Source organism: Cygnus atratus, chromosome 3 (assembly GCF_013377495.2).
Source record: "Cygnus atratus isolate AKBS03 ecotype Queensland, Australia chromosome 3, CAtr_DNAZoo_HiC_assembly, whole genome shotgun sequence".
NCBI classification, from domain to species: domain Eukaryota; kingdom Metazoa; phylum Chordata; class Aves; order Anseriformes; family Anatidae; genus Cygnus; species Cygnus atratus.
In genome coordinates, this window is record NC_066364.1 from 64,007,720 (window position 1) to 64,034,240 (window position 26,521).

Here is a 26,521-nt window from a genome sequence, read left to right on the forward strand (position 1 = left end):
AGTTTTCCCAGGAAAAAAAAAATCTTTTCTTTTGTAAACATTACATCATTTTTAGGGACAAAATGATTGTTATTCTGTTGCCAAATGGAATATTAGAAAAATATCAGGCAGAGGCCTAGCATTTCCATCACAGAGGGAAAATACCACCGAATTTTCTGGGAAGTGATTTTTTTTTTCAGTTAAAAGTTATGCAATACTAATTATGCAATCACTGCAAGATTTGCAGACAGCTATGCTTCCTTTCATAGTGTGTCAGAAGAAGTCACCTGCACTTCATACGGAAGTATCAGTGTCTTTCAAATATTTTCTTGAATGGGCAAAGGCACCAACTCAATGCACTCACCCCAGAAAGAATTACATATGAAGACATTTATAAGTATCTGATCTTGCTTTTGTGTTTTACTCACACTAAGCTTATTATTACAGGCTTATTTTAAAACCTTCCATTATTTACTAAACTCTGTGGTCACCACATGTCAAAACAAAAACAGATGTATACAGAGCATCAGTAGCATGTTCCTACCAATTTTTTTCCATTATTTGAACCCAAAGTAGAGTGGGGTTTTGTGACAGTTCTGTTTCAATCAATTCTGAAGCCTTTGTTAAAATTCATCTGAGATCAGATATTAAGCCCAAAGCTCTACATCACGCAGGTGTCACAACAGTCACTACCCTGCAGCCCTAATGTTTGGTTTTGATTAGTGACTGAACACAGGCATTTTACAGTAGGAAATCTGGTCACTTAGCATTGCCTAAAGACTAATGACCACTGCAGTGGTCATATAAGATACACTAACTAGACTGCACATTTAAGGACGATGTTTTGTTTATAGCCCTCAGGATGTTTAACAGGAGAAAAAAAGGGGGAAAAAAAAAAAAAAAAAAAGCTCTTTTAAATTACCCTAGCTATTTTTTATAGTACTTCCTTCTTTTTATTGCATGAAGTATTGGAAGCCAGTATGCACAATATCCAATTGCATCAGAACACCTCTTAAAACATTCAATAAAATATGCATATGCTTTCTTGCTGTGTTTTGTAGGTATATGAGATATTTCATTCTGTGCAGTTGTTTCTTTCTACAAGACACAAATCAACTCTGCTTATTAATGTGATGACCACTCACCTGAGCAAACACTACTGAGAAGATGAAGTTTACCAAAAATGCCTGAATCTATATGCCATGCCCCTGTTACTCCACAGGCTGATACTTGAGAGGGGAGTCCAAGCTGACAGCTCAGTTACAGTCTCAACAAGAGAGATACACTAAAAAAACAAAACTTCTTTTGGGAAAGGTACTGTTCAGGTTTCACGAGGACTTGCTATCAGTCAAGGTTAGACAAGGGAGCATTATTCAGGGCCTTCCTAGTGCAAACAGCTCCTGAAGAGTTTCCTATATGTATCCCTTATCACAGCAACTTTTGAAATGACTCCAAGGAAGCCTGCAATATGAAACCATTATCCTGTACTTCAAAAGTGGCACAACTGGATACCAAATCTCTCCTACACAGGAAAAGTCTAAGGACAGCAAAAACCTTAATATCAGCCACCAAGCGAGAGCTCAGCAGGGTCTAAGAGGACATTTTGAGTGCTAATGGTGCACTGAAAGGGAAAGCAACCACTGCTCAGCTCCAGAAACCCCCAGACAACTCTGTACAGGGTTCTCCTCCTAAATCATGCTTGGCCCATTCCACCAGAATTAGTTTTTTTCCAGTGTCAGAAGTGGAAGTGAAATCAGCTTTGACCCAAAAGTCTCCTGGGTGTTTGTGATACACCAATGGCACTTGTACACTATGAACAAAAGAAAGTACCGTCAACACAAAGACAAAGAGTATATGCACAAGCATATAGGGCTTCATGTTTGCTAAGTTACAGTAAGACTGATTAATCAGTAAATGCTCCTCGAGATAGCTCTTAGTCTGAAAACCTCCACTGCAAACCAAAAGCACGTAAGTTATTTTCACTAGACTAAACTGCAATGTTTTGGCATTCAGACCACCTAAGACAATCAACATTTGCTTATTCAATTGAACTCTTTTCCCCACTTCTTTCTCCCTACCCCACTTGCAGGATTTGAGGACACCCTGTTCACTTGGAGATGGTGAATCATTTCAAGCCAGAAGGCCCACACAGTTCCTCAAAAGACACAAAAGGTGTAAAAATAGCTCGTACTAATGAAGCAAGTACAGCGTCAGCAGCCAGATGAGCGTGGGTGATCAGATAAGGGTCTGCCGTTGCAAAGGGCAAATTATTAAGAGAATGCTTCTCTCTCTCTTTTTATTAAGCTTTGTTCATCCTTCTCTGGAATCAGCCCTCTGCAAAGTACGATAAATGACACCTGACAAGATTGACTCCTCCTGTAATTGCAAGTTTCACAGAGGCTCAGGAAGCTGTGCCTCACAAGAAGCTGAAGGTACAGTGGAGGTGTCACTAAAAAAAATAAATAAAGAGAGGCAAAAATAAAGCCTAAAAATAGCCAGGACTACCCACTGAGTATGACTGTGTAGGTATATTTAGCTAGTCTAACACCAACTTTACTTGTTAAAAACACAATCTTACCTTTATGCAAAACAGTTTCCTGTTTCTAAACATAACTTGAGAAACGAGAAGATGAGGGGAAAAAACTCAGATTTGGAACTGTCCCTTTTTCACTGAGATTACCAACAGATAAAATACAAAAAGACTGGGTAGAACTTCTACCTGGTGTCTGCATTCCAACATCACATAATGAAGGGACAAGAGCTTGTTAATTAAGGCATCCTCCTTCAGCCGACAGGACTAGGAAGTAGATTCAGAAACAAACATGTTTTCAAGTACTTGCAAGTCTTCAAAACAGTACTGATGGGGTGGGCAGAGTTTCAAATGGGCCAAGACCTGGCAGAAGCACTGTATTAGGCAGCTACTGTTCTTCAGCCCAACCTGCACCGTCCCCTCCACGATGGCTCAGCCACCTGCAGCCATGCTACAACGTTTGTGGGACCCTGCTGCAAGCTGGAACACTAGAAGGATCTGGGAGAAAAGTCGTCTTTAAAAATTAAAGGGGGGAATGGTTTTTTTTGTTGTTGTTGTTTGTTTTTTCTTCTAATCTGGAGCATTTCAATGATCAGGTTTACAACACAGTTCCTCCACACCAGCACACAGAAAGCTTCTCCAGGGACCAGAAATGAGGCTCTGGGAGCTAAAGGAAGGTGGGAACTTGTCATGTCAGAGCCATTACCTAAGTCAGCACTGCCCTGGACAGAAGGCTGTGCCCCACTAGAAGCAGACACATAGGCCTGCATGCTAACGAGAGGCTGTTGCACTTTTACAGTCCTATTCTGCAAGTCTTGCCTACTCTGAGGCCAGTTTACATCCCTTTTATCAGCACAAAGGAGCTGTTAGAAAGGGTGTAAATATAACTTACTGCCATTTAAAGCACTCCTACAGTGCTTAATAAAGTGGCACAAGTATAAATGACCATCTGGCCAAGTGATACAGTTTAGCATCTTAAGAGGAATATTGAGAAGAACTGCCAACCACGAAGATGAATTTCTTATTCCCTGAGACCTCTATTTACAGGAATTAACGACTGTACCTCTCCAGTATTGGTATATTTGTCACTGGGGCAGCAGTGGGCACACGCGGAGGAGTGGAGATGGGAGCTCAAACTCTCCCAGCAGCATCTGGTCCGTGCGCCCAGGAACAGCCCCAGCCCAGGCACTTGCTCACGATGCCATACCTGACGCCGTATAGCTACAGGATGACCAACAGCTAGGCAATAGCAATATTCTGCAACCTCCCTTTCCAGGGCGACTTCACGCTTCTGCACAACATTGAGTTTAACACAAAGGGAAAACAAGCCAGGCCCCAAGGACTCTCTGAAGAGTTTCTGCAACTGTTTAAACTACATTACTGCAACATTACTACTGGAAGTCATACACGTGCCAACTTTCTAGTGCTCCATTTGAGCTGTACAAGGAAATGGTCTTTTCTACAATTATGGTTTTTCTATTTAATGTTGTGACTCCTCTGGCTGATGCTTACATGAGGGTTTTGTTTCATTATTATCCATTCTTCCTGTGTGGCTCCAAAGACCTCACATCAATCACTCTGGGGCTGGGGTTAAACAAAAATGCACAGGTTTATACCAGACCTTTCTTCTCATTTACATCAGGAAAAAAAGCCCACTGTAAGACACTGCCAACTTCACATGCAAGAGTCGATAAAAATGATTACTCTGGCATTACAATTTTTATTTTGTTCTTATTTTAAAACTAAAAAAAAAAAGAACAACACTGTAATTGAAGTTAATAAGATTATATTTTTAACATGAAGTCCAATGGGAAATTGTGAGCATGCTCTTTTCTTGATATACTGTGATTAATTCCCATTGATACAACCATCCTTTGTTCAGCATCATAGCATTGCCTTTTTATCCTATGTCTTAGCAGTAAATTTAATAGTCACTGATTTTTTTACCAGAATAGATAAACATTGAAGTGCAAGACAAATCAGCTGATGCTATTATTCTTCAGACAATTTAATTTTAATCTGAAATTAAGAGCAAATGTTATTCTACTACATGAAATATGAATGTAAAAATAATTATTAGTAGGTTTAAATACTGAAGACCATACACTGGCAGTACATTTATATAAAGTTAGTAAGACATGGGACCATATACCCAAAACTACCGTGGGGCTCTTAAATTACAATGCTAAAAGCAGAATGATCAGAACCTAATACTATCCCCTACCTCCAAATTTGGAATAAAATTTGTGTTTAAGTAAGAGCAATATAACACCTATCACCAATCTTTACCAATTTAACGCGAAGGAAGAAAAAATTGTACAAAGAAGAAGACAAAATGCCTGATTCAATCTAAAACCAAGAAATTGGCTAACTCAGAAATAATCTGGGGGAAAGAAGTGCTATGTTCTCAGTCGGATCAGTCCCTGCATGCCGGGGAGGGGATGTGGTGGCAGCCCTGGGTCGGGGAGGAGCAGGGCAAGGGGTTGCGGATTTAACACGGAGCTGGTGGGGCAGCGGGGCCACATCCTGCCGAATGCCACCTCCATCCCACAGCTCCAGGGCCGCCAGCTCACCTTCTTCTTGCCTGCTCTGCTGCCCAAATCAGGCTGAGGGTCTGCTGGACTATTACAGAGCCTACCCATGGGGTGTTCAAAGTCATGAATATTTTCTGCTTTCAGCATAACATGCAACAGTCACGATACAGGTGAGGTAATGAGCAGAAGTAAAGCAAGACAAGGTGTTATCTTTTCCTTTCGATAAGTTCCTGCTGTGGGCTTTCTTCATCAGCCAATGTTTGAACTGTGGGTGTTGGAAAGTTGTTGGCCTGTGTGTAAGTAAGTCCCTAACTGTGGTCTACGCAAGCACGTGGCACAGCAGCTCCCAGCACCTCGGGTCACACAACCAGGATCTCCACAAAACAGCGGCAGCACTCTCGATTTTGCACGGAGGGCAGGCAAAGGCCACCGAGGCCAAATGGAGGCTGCTGGCGCCACGTGCTCCAGAGAAGGAGAGCAGGGCAGGAGGTGACAGGAGCCGTCGGGAGGCGGCAAGAAACGAGGCCGGTAGGTGAGGAGGGGCCACGCTATCTCATATCTGCCTGCATCCTGCCGTGGGTGCTCTTCCTGCCGCAGCCGCCTCTGGCTGCCCCTGTGTGGTGGCAGCACTTTCACCAGCGCCACTCCCCTGCCACCGACTGGCCCTGAACGTGCACCCTGGTTTGTGCCACCTCCCCAGTGGGGCCTGGGATCTCCCAGCTGACAGAGATAGATGCGGTCTACCAAAGGTTAGGATTAATGTTTTATTGGCAATTACTGCAGGCAAGAGGCTTGGCTCATAATGCAGTTTTTCCCTTATGAAGACCTTAGGACGTGGGAGCGCATTGCCACCGGCCTGGCTGGTGCTGAGCGCTGAGGTAAGGGCAGCTCCGGTTAGGTGCCTTGTGTCATTAACTTTCTGCTGCTACATCTGCTGATCACACACCCTCCTCCCAGCCTGTGTGACTCGCTGACATCTGCAGGCGCTGCTCTGCCGGGGGAAGCTGGCCCGCCAGCCCGGCTGTGGGGACAGGCCGGCTCCCCGGGTGGGGTGGCTGAGGAGTCCGGTCGCTTCAACTAGGATCCGCAAGTTAAAAGATAAGAAATAGGAGATATCTACCCTGCCTGCAGTAATAATCACAATGTATTATTAACAAAACTCAGGTTTCATCATTAACTTGTCTCGGGTTTCAAGAACTGATCTCACCCTGATCATCCTCCAAATTGCACTCGGCGCTCTTCTCTTCACTTCCCTCAGAGCTGCACCAATACCAGCTAGGAAGGCTGCTGGTAACAGTACACGGAACAGAAAGCACAGGTAAAAATGAGCCATAAATACCACAATGAAACAGGTGCAAAAAATTGCAGACAGATTTTAAATTGCCTGAACCCAGTGCAACCTCACCACTTGGGCCTGCCAGAAAAACGTGGCCTATTACTTCAAAGCGGCGGAGAGGAAAAGGACTGACTGTCAGCAGGTGCTGCACGTGGCACAGCTGACACAGCCCAGCCTTTTCTCCCCCAAAAGGTGTCAGGAAAGTCACTGCTCCCCTCTTGGATATAAAAACACGAGAAGAGCCACCTATGTGTTTGCTGTAGTGAAGTAGTCAACTGTTTCAGTCATGACCCAACCACTGCAACAAAAGGTCCTTGTTTGATTTTGTTCCTCTACCAAGCTCATCATCAGAGCTACTAAAATCTTCCAAAGCTTTTTCTCAGCTTCGAAGTGTGAGATGAAAATGCCATTTTAATTGCGGATTAGTGAGGTCTGCTTGAATAAAATAACCCCAATCACTTGGATGAAACTGCATAACAAACATCGCTCTTCTAGCAGGGAGCCTAATTGCTCTGCTTGCACCAACAAAGAGCTGCTGGTTCATTAGAGCAAGCTAGAGGAGCTGCTGTTTGTATCCTCGCAAACTGGGAGTATTTGATTGCAAGACTGCTTATAGACATTTGAGCCAAAATTCAGCCTCTGATTTCTGATCAGCAAAACTTAAAAAAAGATGCTGTCAGTCTGATTTTTTCTTTATAGCTTTCTTCAGTATAACAATTTATTTTTCACCTTAATCCATTCAAGGATGTCAAATCTAATTTCAAGGTAGGATTCAGACTTCTATATTCTGTATAAACCTGCTTAGCAAAAGACATAGCAAGGACATGACTGGTATAAAACACATTGCTCTGTTTCACATGACATCTGGAAGATGCTGACAGTTACGTTGCTATCCTGCAGCCTGATTGCACCAGAACTTTGCCAGAAAGTGCAAAGGGCAGAGGAAGGCCAGAAAAAGGCTAGCAGAGGAAGGCCATGGAAAGGCCAAAGGCAGCCACAGTTCCTGTTGGCTGGTCAGAGCAGATTTGTAGGGGAGGGGACCAGGCAGATGGCATGGGAGATACAATTTTGTCTTGTCCAACAGGGTAAAAATTTGCTGAATCACACTAATGGGGACCAGCTAGTCCCACCACTATGTCCAGGAGCTCCCTTTGCATGTTGCAGTTGCCCCCAGGTGCAGCTCTATGCCTCCATGCTGTTGTGCTTGGGTTTCTCTTTCCAACCACTTCTCCCCTCATCATACAGATCTGATAAGCCATTGCTTTACACTTTAGGAACACGTATTTCTGTTTCTTTTCCTTCACCACCATCTTCAGACTGAATGTATTCTGAACAGAAAATATAAATGTAAATTGAGGCAGATACCTGCCTCAGTAAGACTACCAAAAGCAGCTAATTCTCTCAAACTCATATTCCACATGTGAATGCATCCACATATGGGCTCAGCCGTACCTGCAGTAGAGTGTTTGCCAATGAACGTTTGGCAGTCAGGGATGCCACAAGTGCACCCAGCTGGTTTTTATTTTTCAAATAAAAGGTTATTTACATTTCTAGATACAAGGCATCTCTGGGACTGCTCATAAAATGTAACACACATGGTTTCAAAAAACAAAAGGAAAAATCAAAGGTGCAAAGAAGAGTATTTTTTTTCCTTTTTTTTTAAATGCAGCTTGATTCACCTTGTGAGAAAGTTAATAGTAATAGTCCACCAGTGAAATGGAAAGTGGATCAAAACAGTATAATGTAAGCCTTCAAAGCAGAGGAAAATTCCACATGGGATGTTCTCAGGAAAACCGCTCAAATACAGTGCTACCACAGTGCTATTCAGTAGCAAATACAGTGCTACCAAATGTGATGAGGGTTCAGGAAGGTCAGCTCTTTGCACAGCCAGGACCATACTCTGCCTTTCACCCAAGATGCTCATCAGGATTGGAAACCAAAATCTATTTTCCTGACAGGTCATGAATTAAATAGCTGCAGCTGGTTTCCAGGATCTCTTTCCCTCTGCTAGCAATCTCACACAGAAACAATAAAATTACTGGCACTATAAATTAGTTCTAGAGGTATTTTTTTCAGTCACAAAGTTATTGTATGATATTTCTTCTCTGGTAGAGGTAAATTCAGTAAGCACAGAGCACCTACCAGTATTAAGGGAAGATCACATCTAAAACCACAGGTCCCAGTTATTGCAATGCTGCTTGTTACAGGAACTTCATCTATGCTAACACTCTGCTAGAGCAGTCCAGGTCATAGTAGTAATAACAAGCAACATGGAAAAAGTTAAAGGAGAATCAATATAAGTGGGACAGCATTGTTCACTGACATTTTTAAGCCCCATTACTGTCGATTCACCCATGAGCAGGTCTGAATTTATAGCAAAGGAAACAGTAAGTCCATGACTGCGCTATAAGAAGTTTCATTTCAAAAAGTGTCTGCACTACGTGGAAATCAAGATCACATTGCTGAAATTCCCACCAGTCCAATACTTTGTTTCATCTTTGGTTTTCTTTTTCCCTCTGCATTCAACTGAGCTGCTCTAAGATTATTTTTCTGCAACTTTCAGCAAAAGTAGGTACAGAAGGCACAGTGGACAAGCACTGAGGGCATGTAGCCCACGAAACATTTAGCCTTTGTCCCCCTTGAGAAATGGATACAATGCCAGCTTGAGTGGACTCTGAATCCTAGCTTTAATTTGACAGAAGATGAAATCAGACGTACCTACCTCTTGCTTAAACACTAGTCTTTCCTCAGCGTCCCTCTGTTTTCCACAAAAATACTCTTCTTCCTGTTGGTGACCATCTATGTAGGCACAGGATCCAAACTCTTTCCCACCGTGTCCTCAACATCTGCATGTTGTCTACCTCTCTATTGACAGCTTCCAATAAAAGCTTCCTTTAATAGAGTTGTCCTGACTCACAGGTGTGGGGGGGAGGGAAGCTGACCTCGCTGCAGCATCAAGAGTCTCTGACGCATTTTGGGAGGCTGTGGTTTCAGGTCTGAAAGAATTCAGCCTTGTTTTCGACTGTTTTAAAAGCTGAACTTCCAAAATACCACCCCATAGCTCCGTGTCCGTTTGCAACTTGATCTTGTTTAGTGGCTCAACTTAGCAATATCCAGGGCTTTGGCCATACACTTGACAGATTAGCAGTGCTCACCAGCAATAGAGAGTTTCTCAGAAACAAAACCACCCGGGCTCCTCGCTAGCTCCACCTCTTGTCCGCCCACTCCCAGTTTCAGACATTTCACATTCCAAAACTGGAAGTGTCTATGCACCATAAGGTCACAGTATTGCACAACCGACCCAGCTCCTTCTAAGAGCTACTGCATCCTCAGAAGTACACCAATGACAACAGCAAGAGGGCTGTTTACAGTGAATTTCTATCCGAGTGGGAGTATTTTCTTCAAGAATCTTATAACAAGGACATGAAGTGTATGGCTCTTCCCTGCGTTTGGTAAAATTGTTACTGAGATGGCACTTATTTAATACTTCCACATCTGCATTCCTTCCCCTTTAAGCTGCCTTTTTAAAATTTGAGAATTAATTTTAACACTTCCCCTAAGTATTTCTGTGCTGGATAATTTTAGGACATGCTAAACAGAACAATTTCTGACTATCTTAAATTTAGAACTGAGGCTGTTCGTAGCTTTCGCAATGTAACTGTGAAATACGACTGATTGTCACCAATGTGAGTTTTGCTAAACGATTTATTTTCTTATACTCAAATGATCTGAATAACTTCTATGATCCCTTCTTCACATAGTCTTTAAATTCTAATAAGTGAATGAAAACTCTGGTTTCAATTATCACCAAAAAACACCTTATCTAATATAGCAGATTGAAAGTAACACAAGTTTTTGGTTTTGTTTTTTTCCCCCAAAGGACAGTACATTGGTAGAAATGGTGTTGTCACATTATGTTACTTCTGAAACTGTGTTCGGCATTTCAGCTACAGTTAAGTCTTAGCTGTTAGCATGGAAAGTGTATTTGGCTTTCCCTTGAATGCCAAAGAGCTGGTATCTGTCAAAGGCATTTTTTGACTTATTTAATTAAATGGCCGGTCTGTATGTGTCACTTCTTTCAATTCAGGTCTGTTCCCGTTGTCCCCAGCAGCCCGGGGCAGCTGAGCAGTAGGGAAGCAGAAGGGCTTGGGGCCACGGCTGCTCCCCAGCACCCTCAGGTGAGAATAGGGCTGCTGGTGGACAACATTCAGAAATCTGATTCAGGCCACTCCGTTAAAACTATGATTAGAAAAATAAAACACCAACAGAGTAAGAGGGAAAAGGAAACGGAGAGAATCCTGTGAAAGAAGCAGAATGAGGGACGAAGGAGGACCCTTGCTCTTCTCTGTTTCATTAGCTGCACTGGCATACTCTGCTGTGGGTAGCCTGGCACTTTTGTTCTGAGTCATTCATCTGGAAAATATAACATGATCGAGAATCAACTGCCCTTCGTCCCACGGAAGAGATACTTAAAATGAAGCTAATGGTTTAAAGTTACTTAGCTCCTGTTTGGTCTCTGAGCAAGTAAAAGGTTAGACTGTAATATTTAACCACAACTCCCGTGCCCTTCTGAGAAGCACCGGGGAGACCGCCCGAAGGAAAGTCAGACATCTGACATGCTGTTTCCTGTGTACACGTGGTGGAGAAATCTCCACCAGCCTCCAGTCTCATGTAGACAGAGAGCTTCCTCCTGTGCAGCAGCATGGTCACTGGTACAGCCCATTTCCTTCCGGGGGACAAGTTTCCTTCAGGGATGGCAGGGGCCAGTGCTCTGTGCATGCCACCAGCCACGATCATCAAACCTGAGAGATGGTCACTATTCAATATCACCAAAGGTTTGGTGCATTCAGTATAATTGGCAACATGTCTACATAAAAGTAGGATGTGTGTCCCCATCCCTGTGCTCCCCCCCTCCCCCCATGAGGGACAAGAAAAAGAAAAAGATTAATGAAAGTCAGGAGACACAGTACTGTAAGGAGAACACTACATTTACTACAAACCTTGCTGAACTATTCAGACTGTTACTTGAAAAAGTAAAAGTAGTATTTGTGATATGAGCATGCATTCATTTTTAATGTTCATCCATAAGAGGTCACTGTGTGATTCAATGAACACTTTGGTGTCAGCAGCACTCCTCTCCCTTCCCACATGCTCCACACCAGGTGTCCAGTCATCTCCAGTAATGTCCCAGCTATTATCCAGCTGCCTTCTGTAGGGAAAGCTAAGGCAATAAAGCAAGAAACGTGTAGGCGTCCTTCAAGCACTTTGATTGTATGACCTTAGCCAATTTTACAATCACTTAAATGTACTTACTTTTCATTCATCATTAAGCTCAAATGGATCCAAGAGTTTTACAACTGCTGTAGAAGTTTTAAATAACTGGTAAAAAATACACGAAAATCTGGGAGACTGAGTTTGAACAGCAAAGATAGAAGCTCACACAACAGCTCCTCTGGTTTCCCAGGGACTGTGGCCTCTTTTTTTGAATCTGGTTCACCAAGACATTGTTCTGTTACTAGTTAGTAGATGTTTTCACCACGGTGACTCCCATACACCATGGAACATGTAGGCCTGACAAGGTGACCTGCCCATAGGAACTTTTCAAGCATGAAGTTTTTGTATTGCCATTTGCCATGACATGAGAGGGAGTAATGGACAGAAGTAACTTAACGACAACTGAAACTATGCTAGCTCAGTTCAGCTCATCAAATATCTTCTTCGTAAATTAAGGTGACTTAAAGGGAAGTACTTCGTTCAGAGATTTCCACGGAAAAACAAAAGCAAAAAATAAAAATAGGCAATACAGAAATTTTCCAGTGGAAAACTTGTTCTTGTGGAAAGTCCTCTTTCAATTGACAAATTGTGTTTATGGGAAGTTCCTCTGTAGCTGTAGGCATAGACCTCATGCTGAGAAGTTTAAAAGCAGCTCATATTTGACCTGCTGCCTTCGTCAGACAAAATGAGGGACAAGAGCCCTCATCTTTCCCTTTTGCCTATGCACTCCCTGAAGCACACATGTAGTCCCACCATGAGTACAGCAGCATATTGATTGCAGCCACAGTACTCACCTGGTTACTCAAGCGTGTGGAGGGACACTTCAAGAACTATCTTTTAATGTCCCAAATCAAGATTAATTACAGGTTCTTATACATAAGCTGTCCCTGATAAAGCTGCCACTGACTTCAGCAAAGTTTTGACCAACACAAGGGATTGCAGGCTTGGGAGAGTCTTAAACAAAGCTCCTTAGAGTTGACTGCACCACAGACAGGGGACCTGGGCCTGACTTTTGCATGATTATGTGAATGGAGCTAAATCATGGATGGGGCTTCATCGCTATTAATTGTTTTACACTGGCTTAAACCAGTAAGAACTACACACTCCATAGCTAACATTACAGAAAGTAAGACAAACATTTTTAGCGAGCTTGCTGAGGGTCTTCTAAATTTGCAGCAGGAGCACTGAGTAAGCGTCTCCTTTACAGAGTGATATTAGAAAAGCATAAACCATTCATTATAATGTATTTTCTTTCTATCAACCATGCTAGCATGAATCACCATACTGTGTAAACAGGCTAGAAATCATATTTATGGCAGGGCTCAAACTATCTCAGCATGTTAAGAGGAAGAAAAAATCTGTTAGAGTAGGCAGGTTTGTAAAACCCCTCACAGTCCAGAAAGAGGTACCGAGTCTCTAAATCATTCACCTAAACTTTTGCAGTGATTTACAGTAGTTCTGTATAAGCCTTGTAATTTCACACTAATGCATTTTTAACCAAAAATAAAATGTAGATCCCTTTGGGGAAAAACAGTTAATTCTACTGGCAATCTGGGACTGATCTTCACAACTTACTCCCAGCGGTGCATCTTGTTTCTGTGCTGACTGAATGCTGGCCCATGCAGGCTATCCAACAGCAGAACAATCTAGCATCCCCAAAACCAAGCTGAGCTGGAGGAGCTTGGGCACTGCAGAGCTGGGGCAGGAGCGCCAGCCCCAAGGTGCCGCTGAGGAGGCTGCCGGCAGCTGGCTCCCCGCCTGCTGCCATGAGGTGAAGGAGTGGACAGAGGCCACTGCTCAGCTGCTACAGTAACCTTCAGCTATGCTGATCTGCGATGTGAATACAGCCCTGGGCCACGCTCTTGTTTCTAAACCACATGCTTTCTTAGCTATATGCAATGCTACGTACACATACATGGTATTGGGTTCACATATATAACCCCACGTCCATACTGCGCGCGAGGCCCACAGGTTTCTCACCGTCCCCAGACACAAAATGGCCAGCCCATTATAGCAGGGGATGCTCTGCACTGGGGGAACGCAGCAACCACACGTGCTCACTAAGGCGTGCTGTGTGGCTGTAAAAATCATATAGCCTGAGGTCAAATTGCAAGCAACAAGAATTACAGAGATCAGTTAAAAAAATATCTTGTGTCTCTCCACCAAAATGAGTTATGCTTTTGGGACACTGCAGTAATAAAACACAGTTACAATGAAAATCTCACTTGATATATCCTTTTTTATTGAAGTGGCATGAAGGGCGTTTATTTTCAGTCGGACACTCGAAGGAATACCCCACATGCTAGATAGGTAGCGTCATGCCATGCAGCAAGTTGTCTCTTCCAGCATGTCGCAGAGTTCTGCTGCACTGAAACACGTGTGATAAGAGCAAAGGGCCCAGGCTCTTTTTCATATTCTCTGCATACCTGTTGCTATCACACAGCTGCTCTCAAGTCTACAATTTCCTGTGCAGTACAAACTGCATACCACTTCCCCTACAGAAAAAAAAAAAAAGGCCTTGCTTGTTCTTAATTGACGATGGAAATACTGTCATATTTTCCACTAGCCAAGCTTGAAACCATTACTGAACGAACCTTCATTAATTTTTCCACAACATTTTGCAGAAATGTCAGGAAACAGCTGCACCAGAAATGATTAACTGTCCTTATCACTAGGGTTTCATTGGCCAACTTCAAATTATATAGTTTTTCTTCTTTCAAAATTCTACATTCAATGATGTTTTTGTTATTCTTTAGTTGAATATCTCAATACACTACTTTCTTTTCAAAAGTATCCAATTACACAGGTTTAGTGGTGCACAGAAATTTTACGATCAGTGGAAGAATTTGTACAGTTTGGAGCTGCATACTTCTAGGAAAAGATTGCTTCCTGCAGATTGCTCAGCTGTGTCTTTCTTGGATCAAATTCAATGAAATTCACAACTTGAAGTCAGATTGTGTTTGCCAGTCAGACTGAATTCATTACGCAGACAAACTTTTCTTGCTGCGTTTTCTTTCCTCTCCTGTCCTACCCTTTTCCTTTCTCTTTTTCTCTCCCCACATTTTCTCTCTTACCTCTTCTTCGAACTATACCACCCATCAAAACTTAACATACAATGCACAGTATATTTACTGGCAAAAACAAGTGGAACAGTGTGTTTCATAATTCCAAACATGCAACCGCTGAGATGCTGAAGGCTTGGTACAAAATAGATTGCAGCCATCTGGAGATAACTGCTAGCACGGATCTGAGATTCCCAACTAACCAAAACTTTTCAGGCTCAGAACTTATTAGCAAAGCATCTGTGAGCAAAAGAATCCTCTAACATGGATTCGCACAATTGCAACGGGTATTATGTATTTTTTCAAAAATGTAAATTCTTCAAATTTCTCATAAGAATACAGCGACAAGAAGGAAGGTTCACGGTATTACTTTTAAAGATCTACATAATACAAGTTTCTTGTTTATGTTTTGAAATATTTAATTTAGCATTACTACAGCATGACATGTTAAAATAATTCTGGGTATTTGTCACCAGCAGATTCAAAACCACAATTGTTCATTCTATGTCTGCATTGAAGCTGTGAGCCTTGCATGTGTAACCTTAGGATATATTTAGAACAGGGAAAAGTGTATGTGAATAGGTAAATGCATGTATTAGAAGTTACATAAAATGAATTGCACTGGGTGTGGTTCAGTGTTAATAATCTTACGACACCCCATCCCTAAAAAAAGAAAAGGCTATTTGTTGAAATATAGTACATAAATGGAGGTTTATCTAGGTATTATGGAAGGATCCTTCTTGCTGCCTGTAATTCAAAATGATTTGCATTTCTTGCTTTTTGAATCGGTCCTTTCCACAGCAGTGGGCATTGTAGCACAGGACTCACAAACAGCTCTGCTCACAAAGAGCCGGACACTGATGCCCTCACCCCATGCTAGGTCTTCATTGTCTTCAGCAGGTATATAGCTATCAGAACCTGACTCAGAACCTCTAACATAGGCCAGTATTACTATTAAATTGGCGCAGTGCTGGCTACAAAATAGATCTGTTTTAAATTACTCTACCGAGATATTTGCGTAGATAGCAGAAATTGCAGTACACTATATTCTGTTTAAAATAAGCATGAATATATACGGATTCTATTTACAATATATGAAATTCCGCCAAAAGTGACCAGTTTTTTTAAGGATTCAATTTTATAATATGCAATGCTGAATTTCTCCTTCACGTTACCCTTATCTGTCTCTGTTCTAGTTTAAAAGCAGTAGCTTGCAGTGCCAGAGGATTTCAAGGACTGTGTCCTTCCAATATATGGCATGTTAATGCACTGCTTGCTATTGAATGCCCAAGGGCAGGGAGACTTCAAGTCACAATGTCCATTTCTGCCTCCTCCAGCTGTTTTCGAGCATCTTTCTTCCTACCCCAGACTGTCAGAAAACTAGCAAATAAATTTGTTATGCTACTATCCTGCTCAGCCACCTCCTGGAAGTAGAAGAAGAAACATGTTTTTCTCTCTCTGACTAGTAGTGGAACAAGAAATTAGTGTTCTCGATTCTCCTTGCACTTGCACATCTAGAGCTCAAACCACCACCACTGAAGCACAGCCTTTTCCTGCTCACACACACTCATCAACAAGCTGCAGGATCTAAGGGCAATGCCGTAACAAAAAGAGAGACCTTGAACTTGCTTTACCCTTTGCATGGTCATTTATATTTGGGCAAAGTGGATAACAGCTCCTCTAGCACTAGGGTAGTGGCATTTTATGCTCGCCTGGCATTCATTTTACCCAGGTATAAATAGCAAAAGGTTTCAGACAGTAGGGAATCAGGACCAGTATCTTCAGAAGATACTCAGCCAAAATAAAGCAGCTAGTCCTCCACACCACAGCTTGTGCAATCTCTCTCTGCTGCAAGAATCATCCCCTGCAGGGCGCCTGGGACTGCTGGTTTGGCAGCATTGCATGCTCCTGTCTTCAGGGAAAATGTGCCTTGCTATCGCCCCATATCTAGCTGTGGAATCAAACTGCAAGTTTTCACCTGTAAAGTATGCAATATAGGGTTCAGTTTCTTAATGGGAGCCTTTTATTAGCTCACATGGCATATTTACTACCCTACCAGTATTAAGCGCTTGCTTTAATATCCTTAGCACAGAAGGCTGCAATACATATTATCATAGTTACAATAACACCACTCTGAACTACATTAATTGAGAGCATCTATTCTAAAGTTCAGCTGTTCCAAACCAAAAAGTAAAGTACACCATTACTAGGCTGACAAATTATAAGGGGAGTTCTCAGCATAGAAGAGAGCCACAGCAGCAAGGGTCCAATGCACAGAAGTACCATTAAGTTACACACTAATGAAACCTGAAAAATTTATGCTAAAAACCCATTTTGGAGGATGGCTGCCACACTCTTGTGTACCAAAATTCTCAGTTTTCTCCTTAAATCCTGCCTGGTGAGTCAGGACATGGCTAGGTTTTGGTACTCCATTACTCCTGCTTATAAATTTCACACACTGTTAATGCTTCCCAAACAGGGAGCAGAGCTCACGGGTGCATTAGGACAGTTTGTTTCCCTGCTGAACTTTCACCATAAATTCCACAGGACCTATGGCAAGTATGATGCGTAGTTTTTTGCGAGCATGTTCCCTGTTAACACCCCTGCTGACAGGCATTAATTTGCACCCCTCTCACCTAGCTCTGATCCCAGGCTGCATGGGAAGATCTCAGGTCTCAGACTGCAGGGGGGAAATAGTGCAACGCTCACAGACACAACTTCAATTGAAGGGACTTGCAAAAGGATCCACAAGAAGAGATATCCCATATAGCAGCACCATGGACTGCAGAATATTTGGGATCAGTTCCAGGTTTGAGCAAAGGTTCAAGGGACAGCCCATTTCAATTTAACCCCTGTCATTCCTTCCTTCAATTCATATATAGAATGAAACAGAGGTCTAATCCCATTTACAGTTCTGAAAAAAATGGCAGTTTCATCTCAAAATACATTGTATGTTTTCTTTGAACACCTCCTGGGATCATGGTAAGGCATGAGAAACTCTTGTGTCTTCTTTATATGCCTGCAACCATTCTTATGGTTGCAGATAAATATTGAATAATAATAACAAAAAAAAGCCAATGACAAGGATGAAACATTTCCTTAATTTTTCACTATTTTAAGTCAGTCTTACGACATTCGGAAGGCTAACCAGTACACAGAATATTAGAGAAGAGGAGCTCCTCAGTGCTGCTGCAACAAAACTAACTCTGTCTACTACACGAAGGCACAGTCTCTGAGACAAAGTCAGTGTGAAATCTGTCCAACCTGTGACTAGCACCCCAAACAAACATGGAGCTGCAACAACTAGCTGAAAACAGACCTTTTCCTGACAAGATAAACTGGCTTCTGAATTGTGTTGCCATAGCTAAACTGCTACTGGGAATCCACTAACTTTAAGCTAGCTTGGGTATCAGGCTACTACAGTGTCATTATTTTCATAACCGCAGTTTGCATGTGCCCATGTGTTCAAGACCCAGAGGAAAAAATAAACCTTGATCTTAAACAGTATCATCAATGGTGCACTTGAAATGGCAAGACGGCCAAACAGAAACCACCAACTTACTCTTTAGGACAATTGAAAAATAATAACAATAATAAAAGCAGCTCTTTTAGATATCAAAACCCCATCCACTGTTGTTTGTTTTTTTTTCTTGTACTTTTTACAAGTAAATTTTTCTGCTTATTTCTTTCAGAAAGTGTGCTCCCTGGATTCTTGATGCAAGAACTATACAAAGAAGAGAAAGCGGCAAACCAAATATACGGTCAAAGCAAAGACACCACTTCTGAATTACCAAAAACACAACCTGTCCAGAAAGAGAAATGCTTCTGGTTTCAGCAAGAGGTGAGTTCACTTGCAACAAAAGGTTGACAAGTAATCAGTTACTATTTAAATGCGAGCTACTTTCAGTTAAAGCTTTCTGAGAACAAAAAAATATCCACCCAGGCCTGCTTCCCCAGTTCATTCGAACACATTCTTTCCTTGCTCTCCTACCTGGCTGCTGCCGTCAAAGGTGCAAGTGAATAATGGTTCCAGTCAAGGCAATTCGGTTCAGCACTCCAGCGAATATGGCTGTTCACACTCTCCTCCACCTATTTAGAAAAATAAATATGAAGGATTTTTAAGGATTTTTGTCACGTCAGCCTTGATTTTATAACCTATGTTATATATGCTGTGAAGCTCAGATAACTACAGCTTGCATTTTGCCCAGGGTTCTTCCTTTCAGGCTTCCCTGTGCTCTTGAACACCTGCATGTGAGTTGCCACCGCAGGCTACTTGCCAGGGATGGGCAATGAGGAGGGCATCCCGGGGTGGCTGTGCTCCTGGAGAGGGCTGCACCCCAGGGCAGCTGCTGGGGAACCACCTGACAGCACAAGGTCCCAGCAGGAGGCCCTGTACGTCCCCTCTGCTCTTCGCCCTGCCGTGCCCTGTGGTGCATGGCTGTGACGCTGGGCCCTGGCTGGCCGCCCTCATGGAGCAGCTGGGTCACCACAGCAGGAAAGGTGCCTGCTCCTCAAGGACTGACAAGCACTGTGGCAGAGGAGCATGGCGGAGGCCTCTGACAGGAAAGTGCCAAACTTGGCACACTGGACTTGCAGATCGTTGGCCATGGCCTAACCAAGCTCCCACAGGAGTACACAGAAAACCTCCCTGGGCTTCTCATGAGCGCAAGGGCTCCTCACACTGCCCCGTACCCCGGGCAAAGCCTGCCCACCACGCAGGTGGGCAAAGCCCCATGCTTCCACCATCAGCAGAGCGCAAATGCGAGCTGAGGGAAACAGGGTGCCAACACATGAAGGGTGAAGCAGGCCTGGAACTAGTTAGTAGAAGAAGGCATGCGCTTATGCTTTATGCTGTACTGTTTGCTATCAGCAACAAAAACAAATAGCAAATGATAATGTGTTACTAACCAGCGATGTCAACAGTGGTCTATACAGGCATCTGAGTATATAAAAGAACATATGCTCTGGCTCCAGACACTGACATTTTATCACATCAATATACAGCTTTCTAGGAAATGAATCTGGATGCGGAGCCAGGAACCACTTTTCAATCTCTGAGCAGACAAAGCCCAATACGTTTTTAATCTATGGGTGAAACTTTGGCAAGGCTGCACTCAAGGGCAAAATCCTGTTTTTAGCAGGGCCGGTATTTCACTCTCGATTTTTACAACTAGCCTGAGAAAAGTTCCAGTCAAAAAACAAAACAAAGCAATAAAGAAGTCACGAATCTTTATTAGTCCACCCTTCACTAAAACCTAGGGGTGCACCAAATTGCAGCTTGCTTTCCCTGTTGGTATATGGATACCCTCTAGCCCTCGGCCCCGTGCTTTATGCTTTCAGACAGGCCTAGCTGGCTTTAATGATGCTGGCTACACTTGCATAAAGTTCTTTTTAATGAACGTGAATTGCAAATCTGTTTATCTTGCCCCCAACCCAAAGACAAGGGGCTCATTTAGACTAAATCCTCTCGATAGCAAGCTGGGAGGAGCAGAGGGGACTTCCATTAAAAGACAACAAAATCATAAGTGAAATATATCATTTATGACACAAAATCATACTGTTGTTCCAGCTTCAAAAAAGTCTTTGAACTGAAATCCATGAGGAATGCTATATCCTGTTTTCACCAATTTCTCTTTTAGCTTTTAACTGGTGCGAGTCAGCATATTCACTCATGCGGTAGACTTCACTGTCTTCAGCGGTGTTCCTCAATGGACACATTAGGGTCTGATTCAAGTGCGAAAGACTCCACCTGACTTCCATGAAAGTTGGGTCAGTTTCTGAGTATTTAAAAAGCTTAATCTTTACTTATAATTAGGTAAAATATTAGTCAAAGTTCTGGTTAAGGACAGTATGATTTTGTCTAGGCAGTACTAATGCCTTTCCTTACTAAGTTAACAACCTTACAGAAATGTTGGAGCTAACAAACAGTACGTGGTCTGAGGGAACAGCCAACCGACAGAGCCTTTAACAACTCCAAATGATGCACGTGTCATCAAACAGAATTTTACTGCCCAATTAAAGTTCCCAAAGGCTTTGTTGTGATACTAAAACCAGGAACTTTTAATTTGTTTTTATCACTGCATTCATTGCAATGTTGTGCAATCCTTGGTTGTTTGGAAGCAAAAGAAGACGAGTTCCTTTAACAACAGCCCAGCAAAGAAAGGCAACAATGCAACAACCATTGCAGATCATTTCCTAGCATTTGGTCATATCTGGTCAAGACTGTTTTAATATACTGCTGTTGTTTGCCAGCCATGGAGACTAAGATTAAACAAGCACATCAGAAGGGGAATGAGAGTATGAGAAGCATGGCATGACACTGCTGGGAAGACTTTTTTCAGTTTGAACTTTGTAGCTCATACACTCAGGGATTAGCTTTTTACATGGGACTTGGAAACACATAGGCAGAGGTACTCTGATGATGACTCTTACCATCTGCTTTTGAAAAAAGTGCTAGACTCTCCCCTGGCAGCTCCACTAATCACTCTGATTGTATAACTACACCTTCAGTAGTGAAACAAAAATGTAGCAGTAGGCACTGGCAGCATCTGACCACAAAGATTAAGTCATTTCATGGATCAACAAGAACTTTGTGTTACTTCTTATATTTCTGTTACACTGTCACTTTTCAGTTAATTGAGGAGGTATGAGAGGAAGATTCCTGTGCACTTTACAAGGTAAAAAAAAAATCAGAAATCTCATGTGTATTTTAATGAAAAACTAAAGTTTAAGGAAAACAACTGGCAAATATTTATTTTACTGCTAATTATTCTAAGGTTTTGAAATAGCACAATAAATGGGTGAAATTGCCTCAAGAGTACAAAGGGCAAATAAAGCCTTGCCTCTGTTACTCCTTAACTGGCTTGCAGCAGGTATCATTCCAGCACAGACTGTACCTTACCATGGGAAGGGAATTCACTTCAGGACTCAGATTGACCAAGTCTATAAGATTGCTCGTACCAAAGATGATCCACACAACACAGGTAGAAAAAGTCGCACACTTCTGCAGCTTGCCACCCCAGGGCTCAAATTCATGGCTGGTAACTCAAAGCACTGAGGCAACACACAAATCTCCCACTTCTTTTCCATAGGTTCAAACCCCTCCTTTATATATGTGAAACAGCCCATGCAGACTTTTCTCTCTGCTCTCTTTCTCCTTTTCAAACACAAAGTCCAGAGAATTACAAGAATAACAGTCCGCATTGGGAGGAGTAAGAAGTCTAGAACTTGCTTGATTGACGCTATGATGCATTAAGCTCCAGACATCAATCTCAATCTCAGTACTTACTCTCTGAATGAGCTATATTTTACAGTTATCACTCTCTAAACAAAGCACAATTTATTATATACACAAATTGATATCTACAGCAGCTAAGACTAGAAGTAAAAGTGCCTCCCTACTTGAGGAAGGTAAAAGCAATGTCATGCTTTAAATTGGCTTCATATGATCAATGGCAGAACACAATCATCTGAGAAATGATGTTCACGTCCTGATCAAATGCAATCATACTGTATGCAATTGAATTTGGAAGAAGTGAAAGAAAATTACTCCCATTACTATACTGGTGTTCTCACTTAATGTGTTCACACAAATCATTTGCGAATAGATGAATTAAAATACTTATAGTGTCTCTACCTTTACCCTCCTAATTCCAGGTCACTCTGGAAGCCCTTGATGCTGCAGAAATATGCTTTCCTACAAGCAGTTTGCTGAAATTAATGGATCAAATCTTGAACTACCTCCAAATTTAAAGGTATATATATTTTTTTAATCTTATGTCTCTATGTTGTAAACATTTTCATCTTCATTACCAAAACATAAAATTGAAGCCTAATATATTTTTCTGTATTTATGCTTTCTTTGTTTTCCACATTTTTCTCAATAGGAGTGTGACAGCCCATTAAAATTTTGTTTATTCACAGCTTTTCTTCATTTTGGTATTTTTGTTCCTGCATGCTAGCACCGTGCTGCAGATCTGAATGCAAAGAACACCAAGAAAACTTTGCAACATTTTTCATTTGTTGAAATGTATTCATTTACAAATTCATATGCATGCAGATGTGTGCACATACATGCATGTACGTGTATATGTATATATGCATATGTATACATATTATGCAACTAAAAATAGCCATACATACTAACGCATGTCTATGTTTGTGAAGCTGTTTCTGTTACCTCTCAGGCTCTCCAGAAAGTTAGCAGTAAGAACAAAATTTACCTAAAAGATATATCATGCCAAGTGACTTTTGGAACATCACCTATGAACTTTGTTTTTTTACTTTACACATAAGTGATCCACTTTATGAAAATCAAACACCTGATTTCTTTGACAGTATTATATGGAGTACAGGATCCTCTCTAGGTTATTTCTTTTATTGCCAAAATCTACAATGTGCAGGATCCTGTTTTGCTGCTAGTGCTGGAACTATGATTTTGGGTTACTTTTTTTTCCCACTTCAGCCAGGAGCTAAATTAGCAAGAGCACATCCCCCTAAGTATAGGTCCATAACCTCACTGCAAATAGCAGTTTAGACACTGCCAGCTGAGATCAGTGCCCTCAGCTAACCAGGCTTGATGCTTTTAGACAATGGTCAGGCTGACAATTGACACTGTGTCCACATACACATGTTGCTCAACCCATTTGTCTAGTCTGCTGTTGCCAAGAGGATCGGGCTGTTTGGGCAGGCAGCTGGCACAAAGACGTGAGTACCTTTCACGATCATCTGGGAGGGGGCAGAGGCAAGAACAGCAGGTCTCAGCTGAGCCCAGGATAGGATTCCTGGTAAAGCTCATGCTCTAAGCGATCCAAACAAGCTTCAGCAAAACCATCCTGAGGAATCTCCTGCACCAGTGCCTTGTTTTTTCTTCCCTCTTTGAACAACTGGGCAACCTGCTCTAGGTGGCCCTTCCTGAGCAGGAGGGTGGGACCAGCTGGCCTCCTCCAGAGGTCCCTTACAACCTCAGTCATGCTGTGATTCTGTGACTACCCTGCTATGACACCCGTATCTTGGGGAAAAAAAAATCAAATAATAATGAAAAAAAAAAAGTACAGCCCTACACACCATGAAGAAACCAAAGCAGAGCCACTGGTAGCTGCCAAGCAGGTGGGCTGTAATGCATCAGGTGACCCACAAACCCACGACAATCACTTAAGCTGCCAGAACAATCTCACTGGAAAGACCATCCCCATAGGCACCTTGTTCAATGCCATGGCAGAGCACTGGCAGCAGCACTGGACAAGCTCAGCAGGATGAGAGCTCACTTGCCCCTGAGAAGTTGGCAACTAGGCAGACATGCAGGACACCAGGGAATTGAAATGACTGGGAACAACAGAAATTTGTCAGCAGAGGATTCTAAGGACTTGGGGTACGTTTACAGAGTTTTGGTTGTAGTTACCTGCAAAATCTAGTCATTACTCTCTATAAAATAAAATTAAAACCTCAGCAAGTATTAAGTCAAACTCAGCAGTGCTAAGTCAAAGCACAGACTTCATTTAAGGCACTCTGAGATCAACCTCTGACACTGTGCTCCTGGTTGTAAAGACCTGTACAGCACAGCATGAACCATTGTCTTTTCAGGTCTGCGTCCACAGTGAAGCACCACCACGAGCAGCTATGTCGTATGTTTAGAGCCACAAGGTTGATAAGAGAGCTGGAGCATCTCTCCTATGAAGACAGGCTGAGAAAGCTGGGGATGTTCACCTGGAGAACAGAAAGCTCTGGGGAGACATCATTGAGGCCTTTCAGTACCTAAAGGGGTCTTACAAAAAAGATGGAGAGCAACTTTTTACTGAGGCAGATGATAGGACAAGGGGGAATGGTTTTAAACTAAAAGGGGAGATTTTGATGAGATGTTGGGATAAAGTTCTTTACTCAGAGGGTGGTGAGGCCCTGGCACAGGTTGCCCAGAGAAGCTGTGGATGCCCCATCCCTGGAGGTGCTCAAGGCCAGGCTGGATGGGGCTTTGAGCAACCTGGTCTGGTGGGAGGTGTCCCTGCCCATGGCAGGGGGGGTTGGAACTGGATGGACTTTAAGGTCCCTGCCAACCCAAACCATTCTGTGATTTGTCCTAGAAATTTGAATGGGACACTAATACACCTCTGACCAGAAACTTTGTTAGCATTTCTACAGGATGCTTCACAACTCCTTTACAAGGAGGTGGGTGCTTTCCTTCTCTGCCTCTTGTCACTTCCACATCTAGAAAGGGAATGTTTAAAGTGTCCTCATTCCCAGTGCCTCCACACTGCCCCTCCAGGCCTAAAGAAAGACAGGAGAAAGAAGGCCGTGGAGTCCTCCGTCCTCCACTGTGAGGCAAGATCCCTCTGCGCTGATGTCACTGTGCTCTTGGTGCTCGCTCACTAAGTCGGTAATTTGTCATGAGCGTGGGCCCTATCCATACATGGCAGGCTGGAGGAGGAATGACCTCAAACTCTGTTTCTGATCCAGGGGGCGTTGCCAAAGCAGTGTTTGAGTTTGATGCATGAAGCGCAGAGATATTTTCAGCTCCTGAATCACACTTCTGGCTCCACAGCTAACTTGAACTTCTTAATTTTGTTTGCAATTTTTCACCTCCTGCTATCACCATGGACTCTCAGAAAAAGGAAAAAAAAAAGCCATAAATATGAAGATATTTTTTTAAATCACTTTTATTTTAATCACTTTATTTTATTCCCCTGTATGTGTGGATGAGTGGAGTTAAACAAATTACCAATAGATTAGTGGTGCATCACAAATGTCTGGTGTTTTTGATTTTTTGGTTGTTGTTGTTTGTTTGTTTTTAATATGCTATTAAATACTGCCAGTAAATGTTTTCTAATGATTTTGGTGTCCAGTCCAAGAATGAAATGGTCTGAAAAATGAGGCAGTCCAAGAGCAGCTAGCCTGGTTACAGCTGTAGGAGAGCTTTGAGGGATCCAATTTATATATTCCTACAGCTAAAGCAAGAATATTTTGCTATACTTTTCCCATAAAACAACACTGACCTGACCAGAATTCGAGAGCGTAATTTGAAATTGGCCAAAGCAAGAAAGCAAAACTTCATTTTGCAATACAAAAGGAGTAAGTTTTAATTGGCATATCCTTCCAATTACACCCGCATCACCTCTCCATCGCCATGGCCTGATTCTACTCTCACTGAATTCAATAGGAAAGCTCGAGGAAAATGAGCAGACAAATTATGCAACCTCAGTCACAGCTGAGCAAGTCATTTAAGCTTATGCTTAATTCCATCTCTAATCAGTAGAGCCAACTCAGCAAAGCAAAGCGTGTGCTCAAGTCAAAAGTGAATAGATGGCATGCATCCTTCTGAATATGTTTTTTTCACAGACTCAGGATGTAACACCAAAAATTTTCTTCTGAGCTCATCGTACTGGAAGAAGGTCAAATTCAGCTGTTAATCAAACTGTCACTTACACACATACTAGTCTTTTTAATTCATCCATAGATTTATTAAGCAAAACCAAAACAAAAAGTGGGACATATATTTGGACACAGACAAACATGCACACTTCCCACAAATTGCAGGGAACCACAGAGGCAGGATGAGATGATGCTTCCTTATCTACCAGAAGAAAAAGGAAAAATCATGGGCATATAAACTCATCCATTTCCATTTTCCTCACATGACAATGAGGAAAGAGTAGAAAAAAAAATGAACACAAGATTTGATAAGGAATGTGTCTCTTTCCTAGACGTGCAGAAGTAAACTGAGAAGTCTCTAAAGTCTTTTCTTTTCCTTTAGACTTCCTTTAGTCTCAGCAAGAAACATTAATCTAACAGACAACTTCCAGGCAAGCATGGATCC

At 42.3% G+C, this 26,521-nt stretch overlaps 1 protein-coding gene across 12 annotated transcripts in view; it reads right to left on the reverse strand.

Annotated features, from left to right (window-relative positions):
• Positions 1-26,521, reverse strand: part of HIVEP2 (HIVEP zinc finger 2) — a 136,040-nt gene that overhangs the window by 36,306 nt on the left and 73,213 nt on the right. For 10 of the 12 annotated variants that reach the window (XM_035538419.2, XM_050709702.1, XM_050709704.1 and 7 more), the window contains one exon: positions 18,707-18,804. The exons of 1 other annotated variant lie outside the window; for it this stretch is intronic. The gene's annotated coding sequence lies outside the window, so the exon portion shown is untranslated. Of the gene's footprint in view, positions 1-9,101; positions 9,235-18,706; positions 18,805-26,521 lie in introns of those variants that run through there. One more of the 12 variants, XM_035538426.2, reaches the window with a different exon arrangement.